The sequence below is a fragment of the Triticum urartu genome, chromosome 7A (genome assembly GCF_056163025.1).
Source record: "Triticum urartu cultivar PI428250 chromosome 7A, HENAU_Tu73, whole genome shotgun sequence".
In the NCBI taxonomy this organism is placed as follows: Eukaryota; Viridiplantae; Streptophyta; class Magnoliopsida; order Poales; family Poaceae; genus Triticum; species Triticum urartu.
Genome location: NC_141879.1, coordinates 677,021,029 through 677,039,028, shown reverse-complemented (window position 1 = coordinate 677,039,028; position 18,000 = coordinate 677,021,029). Strand labels below are relative to the sequence as shown.

The 18,000-nt window shown below is 49.1% G+C and overlaps 1 pseudogene across 1 annotated transcript in view; it reads left to right on the top strand.

Annotated features, from left to right (window-relative positions):
• Positions 1–16,261, top strand: part of LOC125518765 (uncharacterized) — a 41,138-nt pseudogene extending 24,877 nt beyond the window's left edge. The window contains exons 6-9 of the transcript XR_015610416.1: positions 4,211–4,933; positions 5,035–5,731; positions 6,343–12,922; positions 13,953–16,261. The product of XR_015610416.1 is annotated as an uncharacterized LOC125518765 (transcript). The remainder of the gene's footprint in view (positions 1–4,210; positions 4,934–5,034; positions 5,732–6,342; positions 12,923–13,952) is intronic.
• The last annotated feature ends 1,739 nt before the right edge of the window (positions 16,262–18,000 follow it).

The window sequence follows — 18,000 nt, the reverse complement described above, 5'->3', positions numbered from 1 at the left end:
TGCAAGATGTGTCAGCATATGCTCGCGAGGGGCGATCTCTTGGAGTGGATGCCATAGAACGGTTTGAATTTAAATCCCGTGATCATGGTGCGTGTCCCCGTCTTATTCGGAAAATTATGGCTGTAGCACAAGGTGACTTTGGGTAGATGGTGCTCTTCGAGTATTGAGTCTCGAGCTTCAAGGAAAAGTTTATGTTTGGCCTTCTATGGCTGCTTTTCGACACAATTGAGAATGTACCTTATGTTCACAATGAGAGCACGTCTCATCACTTTGCTCCCATCGATTAAGGTAATATAGGTACCAAACGTGCTATTGTTGCGAGTGTCTTTCCTTGATGGTTAGCTTTATGGTGTATGCTTTTGTTGAGAGAACCATGTAATACTTCTGAGATCTTCCTTATTCATGACATATTCTCAAGGACCCGTATGTGAGACAATGATATTCCATTTGATCGACTATAACATTTCATGATGTTTGAAAATTGATGTATGTTCACATGGGCCGCAAAATGCTAAAAATAACTCAATATCGTTTAATTAGAATGGGATTACAGTCCAGGGGCATTACAAACTTCTCATTGGGTATATCACAATTTAAGCTGAAGAGACATGACCTGAAAAGAATTGGCTGGCTTATTCTCAAGGCCCTATTTTCACATCGGCTTATCTGGGCTTGTTTCCAGAGCAGGTTATACATACATAAGCCACAACTCAAAAGAACTAGCCCTAAGGCGGTGCCTGAGACAAATGGAGAGGGCGAAGGTGTGGAGGCTCCCGTAGAAAGTTCCTTGGAATTGGCCGGCAAGAGAAGATACTCGGAACCTGGGCCAAGAAGCCTTAAGGATGAATCATGAATTGCAACCAGCTTGTCTCCTCAACCCAGAGATGGGAGATGTGTTCGTCGCGAACAACATGGAGCGCATTACATTGCGGTGGCGGAATTAAGGCCTCGTAGAAGCGCGACCTAGGGGGCTAGCAAGCCTCCGTAATCAGCGCGTCGTGATCTTCCTGGGAGGCAACCACTGACATGTTGCAAATGAAAAGCTTCTTGATGGCCACGACGTCCTTGCTAGACAGGTCGCACATGAAGGAGTCTGGCCTGGAGGTCATCGATGCAAATGATCACTTCTTTAGCCCAATAAATTCTCCTAAGCGTGCCACCAACAATGGCCATGAACATGGGGATGTAGCTGTTACAACACGGCTTGGCTGGAACTCAAGCTTCAGGAGGGAAACATGCATGCCTAGATAAAGCAAGATGCGTCCTTGAAAGGCTTGTCATCGGGGAGGAGTGATATGAGAGTCACATCCATGGGCTATAACTTGGTAATCTCGATGCGCGGCTAGGGCTTAGAGAGTGCTTGCGCCTAGGTGGGCCAGAGGGCGCAGTCCATCTCAGATGCGAGGCTGTGTCGGATGGCTGGCGCACGTGAGACAAGACATGAATCCACCTTTTAGCTCGTGCGGAGGATGCATGATTTGCCACATGCGCGTAAGCTGCATGGGAAGCGACACAACTGACACTAGGCCTGGCAGCATCATCCTAGAAGGGACATGGGGGGAGCCACATGTGGAGTACCATGGCTGGGCTCGGTAGAAACAGTTGCATGGTGAGGCAATCGTATCAGGGACACGACCGGTGGCAACTGTTGGGTGGCCGACTGGACGGAAGGGATCTTCCTAGGGATACACGGAATCGGACAACTTGCGACCACTTTTAGAAAGGAAGGTACCAACATGTGACTCACATCGCTCCAAAGATGGGTCAATACAAGGTGACACAACTCTAATGTGAGGTGGCAGATCTATCGTCGCTTTGACCGAGACGTGGAGCCCACTGGATTGGGTGAGTGAACGATTGTGAGCCCGCAGAGTTGTTTGAACGCCGACCGGGAGTCATAGCATAATGAAGTGCACTGGTCATTCTCTGATGAGACCAGAAAGTAGTCAAGGACAACTTCTGACGTCGACGGTGTAGGCTGCCTGGACATAGAGAAAGGTGGGGAGGTCATCGCAGGCTAAAGTAGGACGCAACTCCATGGAACGAAACAGGCTGTGAGCCCACCTCCTGACAACATCGGTGGGAGATGGTGCATGAGCTGCAACATCTGCCATAGGTGGCTGGAAACAAGTGAGGCTAGCGACTCGTCCTTCATAGTGCCAGACTGTCGCTGGGCACAACTACAGCGGCTGCGATTGTGTCGACGTTGGCTATGAAGGCACGACGCACTAGTATTGTCATTTGGCAAATAGAACGACGAGCCATCACCTTTGAAACCGAAGGGAGGCCCACTGTCGGCATCTGGCGTGGGCTTGGGATCGCACAACATGCAATGAAATGTCAAAGTAGTAGTGAGGACAGGGTTAGTTGTCCATCCAAAGACGCAAAAGTGACGCAGGTCCCGGCGGCGAATAGTTGCTTCTTTGACACCGTTGAGGCCTCAGGAGAACGCCATAAGGGGTTGTATCATCGAGATGCCCCAGAGGTCGGCCGCTACCACATACCGCATGACAACATTGCTCGTGTGGAGCTACCAAGTCCAGGGCCAAAGAGACAGCTGGAACTTCTTCAACGGCAGGACATGCATGCCAGCATCCGCTCATGGTCATCGTGCGATCAAAGGATCAAGAAATCCTTTGGGAACGAGGTGTGCATCAAGAAGTCGAGGATGGGTACAATGAGCGCCTTAGCGTCCGACAATGCCATCTCCAGTGAGATTGTGTAGCGGTTGCCAAAGACAAAGGCAAGAACAATGTCGTGCAACTTAGTCTTTTCAACATCGATGATGGGGGCGCGCTCGATAATGCAAACCTCGGAAGATCTCGAGTCTAGGTGTTAGCGATGGAGCCACTTGTAAGGGTGGCGTGGAAGCACGAGATCCAGCGGCGATGTCCTAGTTGGTGGGGCGGGCCAACCCATACCAGCACCCGCGGTGGGCTAGGCTTGATGTGGATCGTGGTGTTGCGCGTCGGTTGGACTGCGAGGATGCTTCTACTCACGATATGGCCCAGCACCTTGTGGCGGCGGTAACATGGGGCAGCGTGCACGTCACCCCTTTTGCACTTCTCAAAAAAGTAGTCAAGGCACTTCTCAAGTAGCTCCACGGGGATGGATTTCTTCGGCCGTAAGGGGGGGGGGGGGAGCTTGGCCGCTGCTGAGATGTGGTGGGTCTCTCATATTTGACTTGTTGCCAACCTCCATTGTCCGGCCTCGAACAAGGTGAAGTGGAGGCATGACAACAGCTGACCGCAAGAGGGCGCAACACCGGTGTTCTGAGGAGGGGGCGCCGCCACGATAGGGGAGGCAGCGATCTCTGCGTATGAGCGTCTGGTGGAGGGGGCCTATCGGGGAGAACATTGATTAACGTCACTGACGCTCCTGCTCGGATACCAGGGACGAGGGCAGGTGTGTTGCCATGGAGGGGGCCATGTTGGGCTTGGAAGGGAGGTTGCCAGTACTACCTATTGGCGAAGCTCCGAGGAGGTGGCGCACGACGGCTAGGCCTTTTTACTGTGTGAATGTGGTCGCGCTAGAGGTCTACCATCTCTTGGAACGATTCTTCGAAGACTAACTAAGGAGCCAAAGAGTTGATTGTGCTGGAATTGGTCTTCGGGCTTTGTACCCGGTACAGTTGGCCGAAGATTGCCTACCAGGAGTGCCAATCGCTCTCATTCTAGAAGAAAAATATCATCTCGCCGCTCGGCATAAATTTCCATATTCACATGGGCTTCTTCTTCGACGCACCTTGGTGTTCGGTCTCCCTAAATTTGAGGTATCCTTTAATTCTGTTCCTCCCGGGCTAACATTTTGAAAGCCTAACCATCTGCAAAGCTGTCATCATGATGAGGCTGGTAAGTGAACCTGCTTTGCCTCCTATTTGCCGCCAGTTCCTCAACTTTCTTTGCAACGCTCACACCGGCGTGCCTCAACTCCCCCACAATTTTCACCTCCTCTCTCTTGCTGTTACCTCCATTTATTTCTCCCTGTCAGATTACTGGTTTTATGTTAATCTCTCTCATTCTCGAGTCTTCTTGGCTTACGTACCTATGCTCTCACTCTCCTCCCTCCCCTACAACTCTAGTTTTGAGATTTTGCTCAACAATCTCCTTATCACTAATCTCTGGTTAGTTCATAATTTGTTGAATATATGTACCCTTCTGTTCTGATATGAGAATTGAATTTGTATGCTCGGTTTTATTGTATTATGCAGGGTTCTTCTATAATTAAATGGACGCACTGTGATATGTTGTTGCTTCCACGATGTAGATTTATACAATGTAAGAGTTATTCACATGTTCTTTCCAGCTGTATCTGCATAGGTAACCATCTTGTAGTATGCATTCCACTTTTGTTGTTTTCCAAAGATAATTTATATGTAAATAACCAATATTGTATGCTAAGTGCCCTGAATATTCCACTCCGCTCTTAAAATCATTTCTTATCTTTAGGATTTATTAGGTAACACAATTCTAGGACATATGATTGTTATTGAACCTTAGGTTAATTAAGTTCCTGGCCACAACCTTTTCGTTTCCTCCATTTGATGGCTGAAGTAGATGGGGCATTAATTATCCATTTTCTGAATATAAAACTTTAAGAAATGAACTTGAGTGAGGGATAAGGAAACCTGATGTGCCTGCTGGGAAGGCCATTACAAAAGAATTGGTGGTCTACATGACTAATGCTGACATATCTCCATTTTGGTTTTGTATTTTCACTAATCATGTCAAGTTTCCCCTTCATTGGAGTAACTACTTAAGGAATCTGTTAACCGTTCATGGTTCCTGTAGCAAGAAAGAAGACAAATCTCAATTTCTTTATGAGGGGGAGAATGTATATTGCCGTATTTAAGATTTTACTTATTGATACAGTTTATCAATAGGATCTATTGACAGTCTCTTATGTATGCCTTCGGTGGTAACAATATATATAGGTAATGAACTATAACTTGTGATGCAAGTACCATAAATTATTCCCATCGTAAGATACTTAAACTTCTTGAGCGAATACTACATACATGTTTTTTTTTTGCAGGTGACCATACATGTTGAAGCTTTAAGCCTCTTGTTTGCCACATTGTTGTTTAGGTGTCAAGAGCCTTTCTTTTGAAGGTATTGGCTTATCTTTTTCCATGAGTAGTTACGTGCAAAATAATGAACCATCACTGTCTCGACCTTCAGCATTGTTTGTATCATTGGTAGCTGCCCATGACTCTACTATGAAGAAGGTGCTGAATGTGAACTGGTAGGAGTAGACATCACCTATGAGTTTACACGAGGGGGCAAAATATTCCAAAGTACTCCGATTCTATGCTCAAAAAATGCTTTGTCACAACTTCACATTCTTCAGCATGAGCCCAACATTTCTTTGGAAGTTCAAACTGCGGTGCAGACACAACGCCTTGGAAGTTCTCACATAATCAATGCTCGTGGGAGAATTCTGAATTTGTGTGTTCTCGCTTATTGTGAAAGAACTCTGGATTTCTTGGTGGCTGATGGTGGTTGATCTCACTCTTGACTGTTAGTGTGTATGCATCACAAGTTTTCTGATTGCACTTGTTGCATTGTACCATTTACAGCAGATTCTCAGGATGCAGTCTAAATGAGACTCAACCTCTTAAACCAGCTCAAGTGCTCTATTCAACTCAAAATAAAGTACAAGAGACATTTTGAGGTGTGCTTATATCGACGCATACTACCACAATGTGCATTTTTGGAGTACTTGTTGAAAGGTGAAGTTCTTAGAATCTTTATATCTTAGAACCGAGATCATGCCCCTCCTCCCACTTCAAATTTATGCTTGTGTATCATGCTGTCTAGGTCTTAAGATCTTAGCATTACCCCAACCTTTACTTGCAAGTGTTCACTAGGTGTCTTACTTGCCAGCTAACTTCTTCAAAATTAATCTAGTTTGAAAGTTAAAGCCAGCTGAATTTGGATGCTTTTGTGATGATTCACTTCATGTGTGCTTAAAGTATCTGCAAAAGGAGAAGAGAACAAAGATAGGTGATATGTGATTGTGCTTGCAACTCTTTATGATGCCTTGCATTCCATATGCATGGTAGTCTTCAACTCTTCATTGATTTTGGTTACATTTTGAGGTATCAGTTTGATGAATTATCATTTAGCATGTTCAGGTCTGTATACTAGTAGAGTTTGTACTAACGTTGCCAAACTGTACTTAAGAAAACCACACTGCTTCCTTGATATTTGGACAATCAGCTCTGCCTTTCCCTGCCGTGTTATAATTAGCAAACCACATAACCACTGTTCAAGTACTCAACTCCACATAATGTTATGAAGCACATATTGATTCTAATATGTTCCTCCTTTGGTCTTACAGGTTGCTCTTTGCCTCGAGCGCATGCATATACGCTGGATTGAACCAGCTTGAAGCACGCTTGAGCTTGAAGGAAGCTGATGTCTGGCCTGCCAAGGTATGTCCATCAAATACTTTTGATATTTTCTGTATCTACACAACTGAAATTTTAATCTCCTCAGTGGTTCAGTACAGTAAAGATGAGAAACGCATGATTTTCTCCATTGACAAAGATGCTGCATTTGTGATAAACTTTTAAAAGGTGGGAAAGCAAGCTGAATGTATGTGCAGTCCTCTTGGCTGTTCTTATCTGTTTTTTTTTCTTTATTTGCTCAAGTTGTTTGCCTGTTGGATAGTGTAATTCCATAATTTATGTCACAGTTAAAAACACTTGGAGAGGGTTTTATAACTGAATGTTAGACTCAACAGTAGATAAACCAATTAACTGACCTCTGTAGTGGATCAATTATCATGCATATTTTATGAACTTTTGAGAAGGGCGACAGATATCATTAGTATGATCCAAAGCTTAATGAGTTGTTCTCTTTGTCTAGTTTCGTACTTTGGAGACATATCCGCTTATAGCCAAGGACCTCTTTAGAGTATTACATAAGTAGACCATGTTGATGCACTACGAGTAAAACAATGAATCGTCAGAAGGTAAAACTTTTGTGAACACCCTTTTTTATATGAGAAATGAAGAGTTGTAATTTTGTGAACACCCTTTTTTATGTGAGAAATGCGTCACCTGATTTTTGAAGCTTAAATCTCATCTGGAAGGATGATTGTGAGACCAAATGTTCTGATTTTCGTCATGGGGAAGGACACGCTGAATTTGGCAACTGTTTTGAGGAAGGAGGGCAATAGTGTTTCCATAGTCTTTATGATTTAGTCTTAGCTTTACACCTTTGTAATTTAACTGTCGAAGGTAAAACTTTGAGGAATATTTTTGAATGTACTGGGATTTATGTTTCTTTCCTTGCCAAAGCACTGCACAAGTGCCATGACATATAGGCTCTGGAGAAATGGATCTGGTACTCCTAGAGAGGCTATATTGTTATGACCGGCCTGACTTACGGCCGTAGAAGGCCCACCGGGCAATCTTAGCCCACAAGTTATCTTAGGTTAATTCATATGCAAGTTATCTAGGTTATAAATATATGTTGTAAGACTCTTTTTCAGATCAAGCAATAAAAATATTATCTCTATTGCCCGGCTCCCAGAGGAGCCGGAACCCTAGTCGCCCCCCTGCCTCTTGTGCCGCTGCCGCCATCTTCCCCTTCCGCGATGGCGCCCAGCCGCCGGCGTGGCCGCTCATCACCTCGCCCAACCCCCTCCTTCCCTTACCGCTTACGTCCCAGGCCTGGTAGGGTACAAGCGCCTACCAATTTGGTATGCAGAGACTTGGGCTTGATCATGTCTTCGTCCACACCATCGCCGCCGCTGCCCGTCGTCACCTCTGCGCCGATGACCATCTGGCCGTCGTCCCGCCCCGGTGACCACCGCCGGGGCCCCCACGCTGCCAGCCCCGGTCACCACTGCCGGCCCCCATCACGTCCGCGCCGCCGCCGACCTCCATCTTCATGCCGGAATAGGTCACCAATACCTTGCGGGATCTTGTGACGGCCGTCCAAGGGCTCCACCTGAACCAGTGCCACCAGTATATGGCTGGGCCATACGCACCTCCGCAGGCTGCGCCGATCGCCGCCTACGGCCACCCCGCGCTTCCGTGGCCGTCCCAGGGCGCGCATGCATACAGCGGGCAGCCGCTGCTGCCGTTCCAGGCGGGGCCCCCGCCGTTGCCGTGGCCGACCCAGGGTGCGCCGGCCTGCACCGGGCTGTCGTTGCTGTCGTTCCAGGCGGGGCACCTCGGAGGGACCACTCTGGTCGCGGCCCCTCTGTGGTATCTGCAGCCGCCGTCCCTCGCGGCCACCGAACGCGCCCGCCCACCCTCCGCAGCCGACGCTACACCGCCGCGGTTCGCCAAGATTGACTTCGCCACATATGACGGCACGGAGGACCCCCTCAACTGGCTCAACCAGTGCGACTAGTTCTTTTGCGGGCAGCGCACCCTCGCATTGGAGCGTACCTGGCTCGCCTCTTACCACCTCTGCGGCGCGGCACAGACCTGGTAATACGCTCTCGAGCAGGACGAGGGTGCCATGCCTCCTTGGGAGCGCTTCCGCGAGCTCTGCCTCCTTCGCTTTGGGCCGCCGGTTCGTGGGAGCCGCCTGGCGGAGCTCGGCCGCCTTCCTTTCACCTCCATGGTGCAGGACTTCGCCGACCGTTTCCAGGCCCTGGCGTGCCATGCGTCGGGCGTGACGGCGCAGCAGCGCGCTGACCTCTTTGTCGGTGGCCTTCCCGATCACATTCGTGTGGACGTGGAGCTTCGCGGCCCTCAGGATCTCCAGACGGCTATGTATTACGCCCGCGCCTACGAGGCTCGCGCCCAGGCCATGCAGCCGGCCCCCCCCGGCTCGAGGAGCCCGGCAGGCCGCCCGATTTGCCCCTGCGCCGGGCCGGCCACCTCCGGCCGCTCCGGCGTCTACTACCCCGGCCACGACGCGACCCTTCCGGCGTCTCTCTCCGGCGGAGCAGATGGAGCGACGGCGCCATGGCCTCTGTTTAACTGTGATGGGCCCTATACACCGAGCCATGTCTGCCCGCGCCTCTTTTATTTGGAGACGGTGGACTTCATCGAGGAGGACACCCTAGCCGATGGGGCCGACGCACTACCGCCTCCCGCGGCTGCCTCGGCGACGGCCCTAGTGGTCTCCCTTCACGCGCTCGCTGGCATCCGCGACGAGCGGACCATGCTCTTGCCGGTGATGATCCACAGCGAGCGCTTGGTGGCCTTGGTGGATACAGGCTCCACCCATAACTTCCTGCCCGAGGCTACCATGCGTCGCTTAGCGCTTCAGCCGGCGGGTGGGGAGCAGCTTCAGGTCACGGTGGCCAATGGCGATTGCCTCCGGTGTCATGGCCTCGCACGAGACGTACCCATCACCGTCGGCGATGAACACTTCTCCATCACATGTGCGGGCATTGACTTGGGCTGTTTCGACTTCAACCTCGGCGTCGACTTCTTGCGGACCCTCGGTCCCATACTTTGGGACTTCGACGCTCTGACGATGACCTTTTGGTGGCTCGGCCGCCACATCCGGTGGGACGGCGTTGGGGGCGCCTCACCAGCGACGCCGTAGCTTCAGCTGGCCGCGGCTACCTCCGAGGCCGAGCACCCACTATTGGAGCACCTTATGCAGCAGCACGGCGACCTCTTCACCGAGCCGCAGGGCTTCCCGCCTGCCCGAGCTTATGATCACCGTATACATCTCCAGCCAGGCTCCGCAACGGTGGCAGTGCGTCCTTACCGCTACCCGCAGCTGAAGAAGGATGAGTTGGAGCGGCAGTGTGCACTCATGCTCGCCGCAGGCATCATTCGGATATCCACGTCGCCGTTTACCGCGCCGGTTCTCCTCGTCCGCAAGTCAGACGGCACGTGGCGCTTCTCGATCGACTACTGTGCCCTTAATGCTCTCACACTCAAGGACAAGTTTCCTATTCCGGTGGTCGATGAGCTCCTGGATGAGCTCCATGGGGCGCGCTTCTTCACCAAGCTTGATCTCCAGTCGGGGTACCACCAGGTGCGCATGCACCCGGACGACATCGCCAAGACGGCGTTTCGGACTCACCATGGCCACTTTGAGTTCTTGGTGATGCCCTTTGGCCTCTCCAACGCTCCGGCGACCTTCCAGGCTATGATGAACGACGTCCTCCGGCCCTACTTACGTCGGTTTGTGCTCGTTTTCTTTGATGACATTCTTATCTACAGCGCCTCGTGGGCGGAGCACCTCTAGCACGTCGCCATTGTCTTCAACGAGCTTCGGGCGCACCATCTTCATCTTAAGCGCTCGAAGTGCTCGTTCGGGACGCCTTCGGTCGCCTACCTCGGCCACGTCATCTCGGCCGACGGGGTTGCTATGGATGCCGAAAAGGTGGCGGCCGTCACAGCCTGGCCGATGCCGCAATCCCCGCGGGCTCTTCGTGGTTTTCTCGGCCTCGTGGGATACTACCGGAAGTTTATCTGGGAGTTCGGCCTCATTGCATCGCCACTCACGCGTTTGCTGCGCCGCGACGCCTTCGCACCACCTTAAGCTCGCGGCGTACGAGCGGGAGCTCACTGGCTTGGTGCAGGCGGTGCGCCATTGGCGGCCCTATCTGTGGGGTCGGTCTTTCCGGATTCGCACGGACCACTACAGCCTCAAGTTCTTGCTGGACCAGAGGCTCTCGATCGTGCCGCAGCACCAGTGAATCAGCAAGCTCTTCGGCTTCGACTTCTCCGTCGAGTATCGTCCGGGCCGCCTTAACACCGTCGCCGACGCCTTGTCTCGCCGCGACGCCGACCACGACACCACTGACGGCGACTCCGAGGGGACGGCGCTCTGCATCCGCTCCAGGCCAACCTTCGACCTCTTCACCGACATTCGCCAAGCGATGGCGGTTGCGCCCGACGCTCTTCTTCTTCAGCAGCAGTTGGCGGCGGGTGAGTTGGAGGAGCCTTGGCGCCTCGCCGATGGGTTGCTCCTTCACGGGCGCCACATCTTCGTGCTGGCGCTTGATGATCTCCGTCACCAGGTGCTGCTGCTGGCCCACTCGGCGGGCCATGAGGGGGTGCAGAAAACCCTCCATCGTATCCGCGCCGACTTCTACATCCCTGGTGATCGGGCCCTGGTCCGAGACTGGGTCCGGTCTTGTGTGACGTGCCAGTGCAACAAGACGGAGACACTACGGCCAGCTGGTTTGCTCCAGCCGTTGGAGGTGCCATCTCAAGTCTGGGCAGATATTTCCATGGACTTCATCGACGGCCTCCCTAAGGTGGGCGGCAAATCAGTCATTCTCACGGTGGTGGACCGCTTCTCCAAGTATGCTCACTTCATTGCGCTCGGTCATCCATAGACTGCTGCCTCCGTGGCTCGCGCCTTCTTCGACGGGATAGTTCGCCTCCACGGGTTTCCCTCTTCGATCATCAGCGATCGGGACCCAGTGTTCACCGGCCATGTCTGGCGCGATCTCTTCCGGTTGGCGGGCGTGAAACTCCGCCTGAGCACGGCCTTCCATCCTTAGACGGACGGCCAGTCCGAGGTTGTCAACAAGGTGATTGCCATGTATTTGTCTTGTGTCACAGGTGATCGTCCTCGCGCTTGGGTGGACTGGCTATCATGGGCGGAGTACTGCTACAACACCTCCTACCACTCCTTTTGAGGTGGTATATGGCCGACCGGCCCCGGCCATCATTCCGGTTGATTCGGCCACGGCTCGGACAGAGGTGGCGGGTGAGCTTCTGCGGCGCCGGGACAAGATGTTGGCCGAAGTCCGGCAACGCCTTCTTCAGGCCCAGCAGCTGGCCAAGCACTACTACAACGACCACCATCGCGAAGCGGAGTTTGCGGTGGGAGATTGGGTGTGGCTGCGTCTTCTTCACCGCTCTACGCAGTCACTGGACCAGCGCGCGAAGCGCAAGCTGGGCCCTTGTTACGCCGGGCCTTTTCCTGTCTTGGAGCGCATCGGGAAGGTGGCTTACTGCCTTAAGCTTCCTGCCGGTGCCCGCATCCACGACGTCTTCCATGTGGGGCTGCTGAAGCCTTTCTGTGGGGAGCAACCTGCGGCCCCTTCCGCGTTGCCTCCCACCTTTGACGGGCGCATCCTTCTGGGACCGGAGAAGGTCTTGAAGGCCCAGCTCCGTCGCGGGGTGTGGTACGTGCTGATTCAGTGGGCTGGACTTCCGGAGGACGAGGCCACTTGGGAGCAGCGTGATGAGTTCCGCCAACACTATCCAGACTTTCAGCTCGAGGACGAGCTCTTTGCGCAGGCGGGGAGAGATGTTATGACCGGCCTGACTTACGGCCGTAGAAGGCCCACTGGGCAATCTTAGCCCAGAAGTTATCTTAGGTTAATTCGTATGCAAGTTATCTAGGTTATAAATATATGCTGTAAGACTCTTTTTCAGATCAAGCAATAAGAATATTATCTCTATTGCCTGGCTCCTAGAGGAGCCGGAACCCTAGCCGCCCCATGCCTCTTGCGCCGCTGCCGCCATCTTCCTCTTCCGCGACGGCGCCCAGCCGCCGACGCGGCAGCTCATCACCTCGCCCAACCCCCTCCTTCCCTTACCGCTTACGTCCCAGGCCTAGTAGGGTACAAGCGCCTACCATATATAGTCTTATGTTTTTGTGTTATGTTGTTTGTTCAATGGAAAATATGGTTTCATGTGTACGTCATTTGTCAGATACTGGATAATTTTCCATTTTAGGTTCTTGTTAAGTCTTAAGTTTTCATCGATTGGGAATGGTATATTGTCTGGCAGTGGAACCTATGGGAGGTCCCAACTTATATAGCTCTTCCTGTATATTGTGTTTGGTCCCCCCTCCTGTTATCACACCAATTTTTTTCTGTGGTTTGCTAAGGTATGTAAGGTTTTCGCTGATGGATTTGGCTTTGGCCTGTACATATCTATGTGCATGCATAATTGCAGCCTACGCTGATGACCAATGAAAATCTGATGCAAGATGGTGCTCTCTGGTGATGGAGGCTTGTATATTTTTTGGTTAGATTCCAGTTTTGCTTGCTGTGGTGATTATACATATGCTGAACAAGCACACGGTCTGCCATAGATGTTGTGCTTTCATATGGTTGCCTTCCAAATTATTTTCTTTTTCTGGTCAATCATTTGCGTGCTGTGATACTGACTTTAACTTAGTGTTAGGTAGGTATACCATCATTAGGTTGTTGAATGAATGTGGTCGTTCTCTGTCAGGATGTATAGTTCCCTTTCCCCCTTCACCCTCAGCTGTTTAATTTTAATGGACACTCTGTTAGACGACGATACATTTACAACCGAGGGAATTAGTCCCAGGATATTGCAGTATGTGGGTTTATTTAGGTCTGTAACCTCGTATTGATAAGTGAGATAGCCCCATCAAGGATTAAGACTATACTTAAGTGTAGACTAGAATATTAAATCAAGCAAACACATACTGCAATTGATAACTGAATTACCTTGACTAGACTAGACTTAAGTGTGGACTATATTTTTGTGAATGGATATTGCAAATACCTTGACCCCAAATTAGAATTCCTTAACCTGGGTGCAACATTAACTTTCTTGGACTAACTAGAAAACTGTCCTATTCAGGCACGGCAATATTCTAACTAGCTAGAGTATTAACCTGGTTGGACCATCTCAGGTTCTATCAGCTCAGGATAAAGGGAGCGAGTCAAAGGAAATCTTCCACTTGTCAGCGCCCAGTGTCCTAGCTTTCTTGTGAGTTCAACATGTTAAGTTATATTGACCTTCCTTAGTTGTGTAATGCTGACAGCATCAGTACAGAACCAAGGAAGGTCAATATCTGCATTGATAACTGAAATGAAGTTAAAATTGGCCCGTTCAATGTCCCATTTAAGCTGATCTTAAAACAAATGGTCCTGAAAGTGTGTGGTGTCCTACATTTAAGTTGTGCATGTTTTGTAGATGATACTGTATATTTTGGGACCATTCTCATTTATGTTTGCATAGTTAATTTTATCGTTGCTTGACTATGATTATTCATGATCGTTCCTCTGTTTTATTTCTCTAGGCTCTTAGCCTGCGCCGAGGCTTGTCTCTGCTATGAAAGGAGGTTGTGATAAAAGTGTGGAAGCATTGCAAACTGGAAACCGGTGCATTAAGTTGGCCTCGGGTGTACAGTGTCTGAACCCCAGTCACTTTTGTTGATCATATAGCAAAGAGACACCAACGGTGAAGGACATGAAGAAGCGGGGGCGGAAGTCACACAGAAACTGTTACCCCAAGAGAAGCATCCTGATGTTTTCCTTGTAGAGATGTTGGATGTAACCGATAAAATTATTGATTACGAAATGTGTGCTCCGTATGGGCGGGCACATCCACGGGGTCATGAAATTGTTTGCTAGCTGAGGTTTGAAGGTAGAGCCGCCATCCAAGAATTTTGTTCCGCCTGCTATTGCTAGTGGGTACGAGGTTCATTGGTGTGGTTTGTATATCTGATCGTTGAATTGGGGTCCGGCCAAGTGATTAATAGGGATAAATCTGCAGTGTTATTCAGCAAAAACACTCTTAACCGCCTGAAAGCCCAACTCCTGTCTCTCCTAGGCTTGCGCTCTGAATGTTTGCAAGGAAAGTATCTAGGCCTGCCGAGCTATGTCGGGCAGTCCAGGCAAAAGTGCTTTGAGTACCTCCGGGAGAAGATTTGGGAAATCTTGAATGGTTGGAAAATTAAGCTCCTCTCAAAGGCTGGTAAGGAGGTCCTAATCAAAGCTGTTATCCAAGCTGTACCTAGTTACGCCATGTCCTGTTTTGAGCTTACAAAAGCTCTGTGCGACAGTATCAGCCAAATGGTGTGCAATTTCTGGTGGGCAAACCAGGAAGAAGAGGACAGACATCAGTGGGTGGGTTGGGAAAGAATGACATTGCCAAAGGAACAGGGTGGTTTGGGTTTTCGTGATCTGCACGCGTTAAATATTGCCATGCTAGCATGACAAGTGTGGCGCCTGATCCAGATTCCAGAGTCCTTATGTGCGCGTGTTCTCCAAGCTAAGTATTTCCCCCACGGTGATGTGCTTAAAGCTGAAGCTGTACCAGGCATGACTATGTGTGGCGCAGTCTCCTACAAGGCGTTGAAGTTATCAATGCCGGTATGATCTGGAGGGTACAGGTGAACGGATTAACATGTGGGAGGACCCATGGCTCCCCTCAAATGACACCCGCCGTCCACGAACCCTCCAAGGTGCACATCTGCTGACAAGGGTGTCCGAGCTCATTAACCCAATCTCAAATTGGTGGGATAAGGAATTGGTCCAGCAAACTTTCAGTCGAGAGGATGTGAAAACGATTCTGAGTATTCCAATCTACGACCAATTTGAGGACTTTGTGGCCTGGAACTTTGATAAAAAGGGTCTTTTCTCGGTCAGATCAGCCTACAGGGTTTATGTGCATCTGTTGCAAGAGCAAAAAACGTGCCAGAGGGGTGCTAGCTCGACCGGTCAGGAGGATAAATCAAAGTTTTGGCTAACACTCTGGAAGACACCGTGCCCCCCTAGGGTCCATCACTTAATGTGGAGATTCACTCTAAACAGCCACCCTCTCCTCCGTAATGTCGAAAAACTTGGGGTGGATCTTGATGTCCTTTGTCCACTATGCCACCGACAGGCTGAAGATGGGGGTCACCTATTCCTGCGCTGTAAGGAGGTCAAGAGCAGGTGGCGACACTGTGGTCTTGAGTATACCAGGCAACAAATCCTGCTATGCGACACTCCTTCTGAATTGCTAGCGGTAGTTTTCAAGCTTCCCGACCTTCTGAATTGCTAGCGGTAGTTTTCAAGCTTCCCGAAGAGATCAAGTTGCGTACAATCTGCCTGCTATGGTCCTGGTGGTCGGAGCGTAACAATGCAAACCACCAGAAGAAACGACTCGGTGCAGAGGGATTTAGCGCACGAGCGGGATATCTGACGAAGGAATGGATGGAATTCTTGGTCGGTGAGGAGAAACGAGCCCCAACCCCAACCCCAACCCCCAAATGGATTGCTCCCCCGCTGGATACCATCAAGATCAACATAGATGCGGCGTTTCAGCCTGATAAAGGAGAGGGAGGATGGGGCCTAGTAGCTCGGGACAACTCTAGAGGGTTTATTTTGGCAGCAGCAGGCAGGCTTCTGAACCTGAGTAGCACTCTACATGGGGAGGCTGAAGCGTTGTTGAAGGCTATCCAGACTGCTGAATTATATGGGATGGGACGTGTGCACTATGAGACCGACTGCCAGACTCTCCAGCTTACCATGAAAGCCACAACTCAGGACCGTAGTCCTCTTGGTGTGCTCTTCCGTGAAGCCAAGTACCTCCTCCAGTTGGTCTTTATTGATCACAAAGTCTTGTTTTGTCCTAGGGCATGTAATCTCCCGGCTCATTTGCTTGCTGCTGTAGGTTCGAAAGCTGAGCCAGGGAGCCAGCTTGTCTGGCAATCAGATTTACCATTCGATGTAACCCGTGCCATGGCCGCCGATTTGGTCGGTCCAGTGTAACTTGGGAATGCAAGGTGTTCCTGATCAAAAAAAATAAAAATAAAAATATGGTAGTTGAATTGATGATAAGGAATATATTTCAGACACATTCAGTTGTTTTGCATGCGCTGTTGTCGAGCCATCTCTCATTTCAGTTTCATTCAAGGGATGTACATGTTTTCTTAGGATTTAACTAGCAAACATACCCATGCGTTGTGACAGGAAAAAGAAATCACGAGCTCCTAGCATAACCCACATTGGTTTCGTCTCTTATCACGTGAAAGTTTTTACAAACACGTGAAGGTTTTTGAAGTCATGATCTTTCTCCACGCCCGCAAATGTGTTTGTTATTTTTTTTAACATTTTCTGAATCATATACATTTTTTTCAAATTTGCGATCAATTTTTTAATTAGTTAACTTCTTAGAAATGCGTGACATTTTTTGAAAGACAAAAATATTTCAAATTCTTGAATATTATTTGAATTCACAAATTCTTTTTTAAAATCATGAATATTTTTCAAATCCGTGAACATTTTTTACAACTTCGTGAATATTTTATTAAATCGTCAACTATTTCCAAATTTACGTTTTTTCTGAAATTGTCAACATTTTTTTGAATCCGTGAATATTTTTTGAACTAACAAATATTTTATGAAATTTGGGAATAATTTATGAAATTTGCAAAATATTTAATTTTGAAGTGAATGAATTTTTTTGAATCAATGAACCTATTTTAGAATTTGGGAACAAATTTTAAATTCGGGAACATTTTTTGAATCTAGTGAACATTTCTGTATTCACGAATATTTGTTCAAAATTCATGAATATATTCTGAATATACGGACATTTTTCCAAAGTCATGATTCTTTTTATTTCCAGAATTTATTTTCAAAATCATGGATATTTTTATACGCGAACAGACCATTTTTGAAATCCCAAATTATTGTAAAGAAGAAAAATATTAAATAAACAAGAAATAAAACAAAATGACAAAAACCAGGTTGCATCCCGCCCCGGACATGGGCCGGCCCAAAACGGTCAGCAAATAGGATGTCCGTTTAACATGATGTCCATTCGCTTTTATGAAATAAGGAGCGACTTAGGTTAGTTAATTTTTTTGGTATATGCGAACAATTGTTTTCAAAATCATGACCATTTTTAAAATCCCAAATTATTGCAAAGAAGAAAAAGAAGGAACAAGAAAAAAAAGGAAAAACAGGTTGCGTCCCGCCCCAGACCTGGGCCGGCGCAAAACGGTCAACAAATAGGACATCCTAAAACATGATGTACATTCGCTTTTATGAAATAGAGGGTAACTTAAGTCAGTTGTAAGTTCTCTCTGAAGCAGATATTTTGCCTCCATGTGGTTATGTCACGGAAGGAAATCTTTTTTATCTGAGCCCAACATGAAGGTAGCCCAATAGCCTCCAACACCCGAGCTGTCTGGCGCCCCTCATATCTAGCCCAAATGGAGGGCGGATATGGGGCGGCCCGGGCGCGTCCGCCACGTTAGTCCGTCCCACCCCGACCCTACCCTGTCTCACAAAAACCCAGTCCGGAACCCTAGCTCACTTCACTCTCCTCTGTCGCTCCGTTTCTTCTTCTCCCCT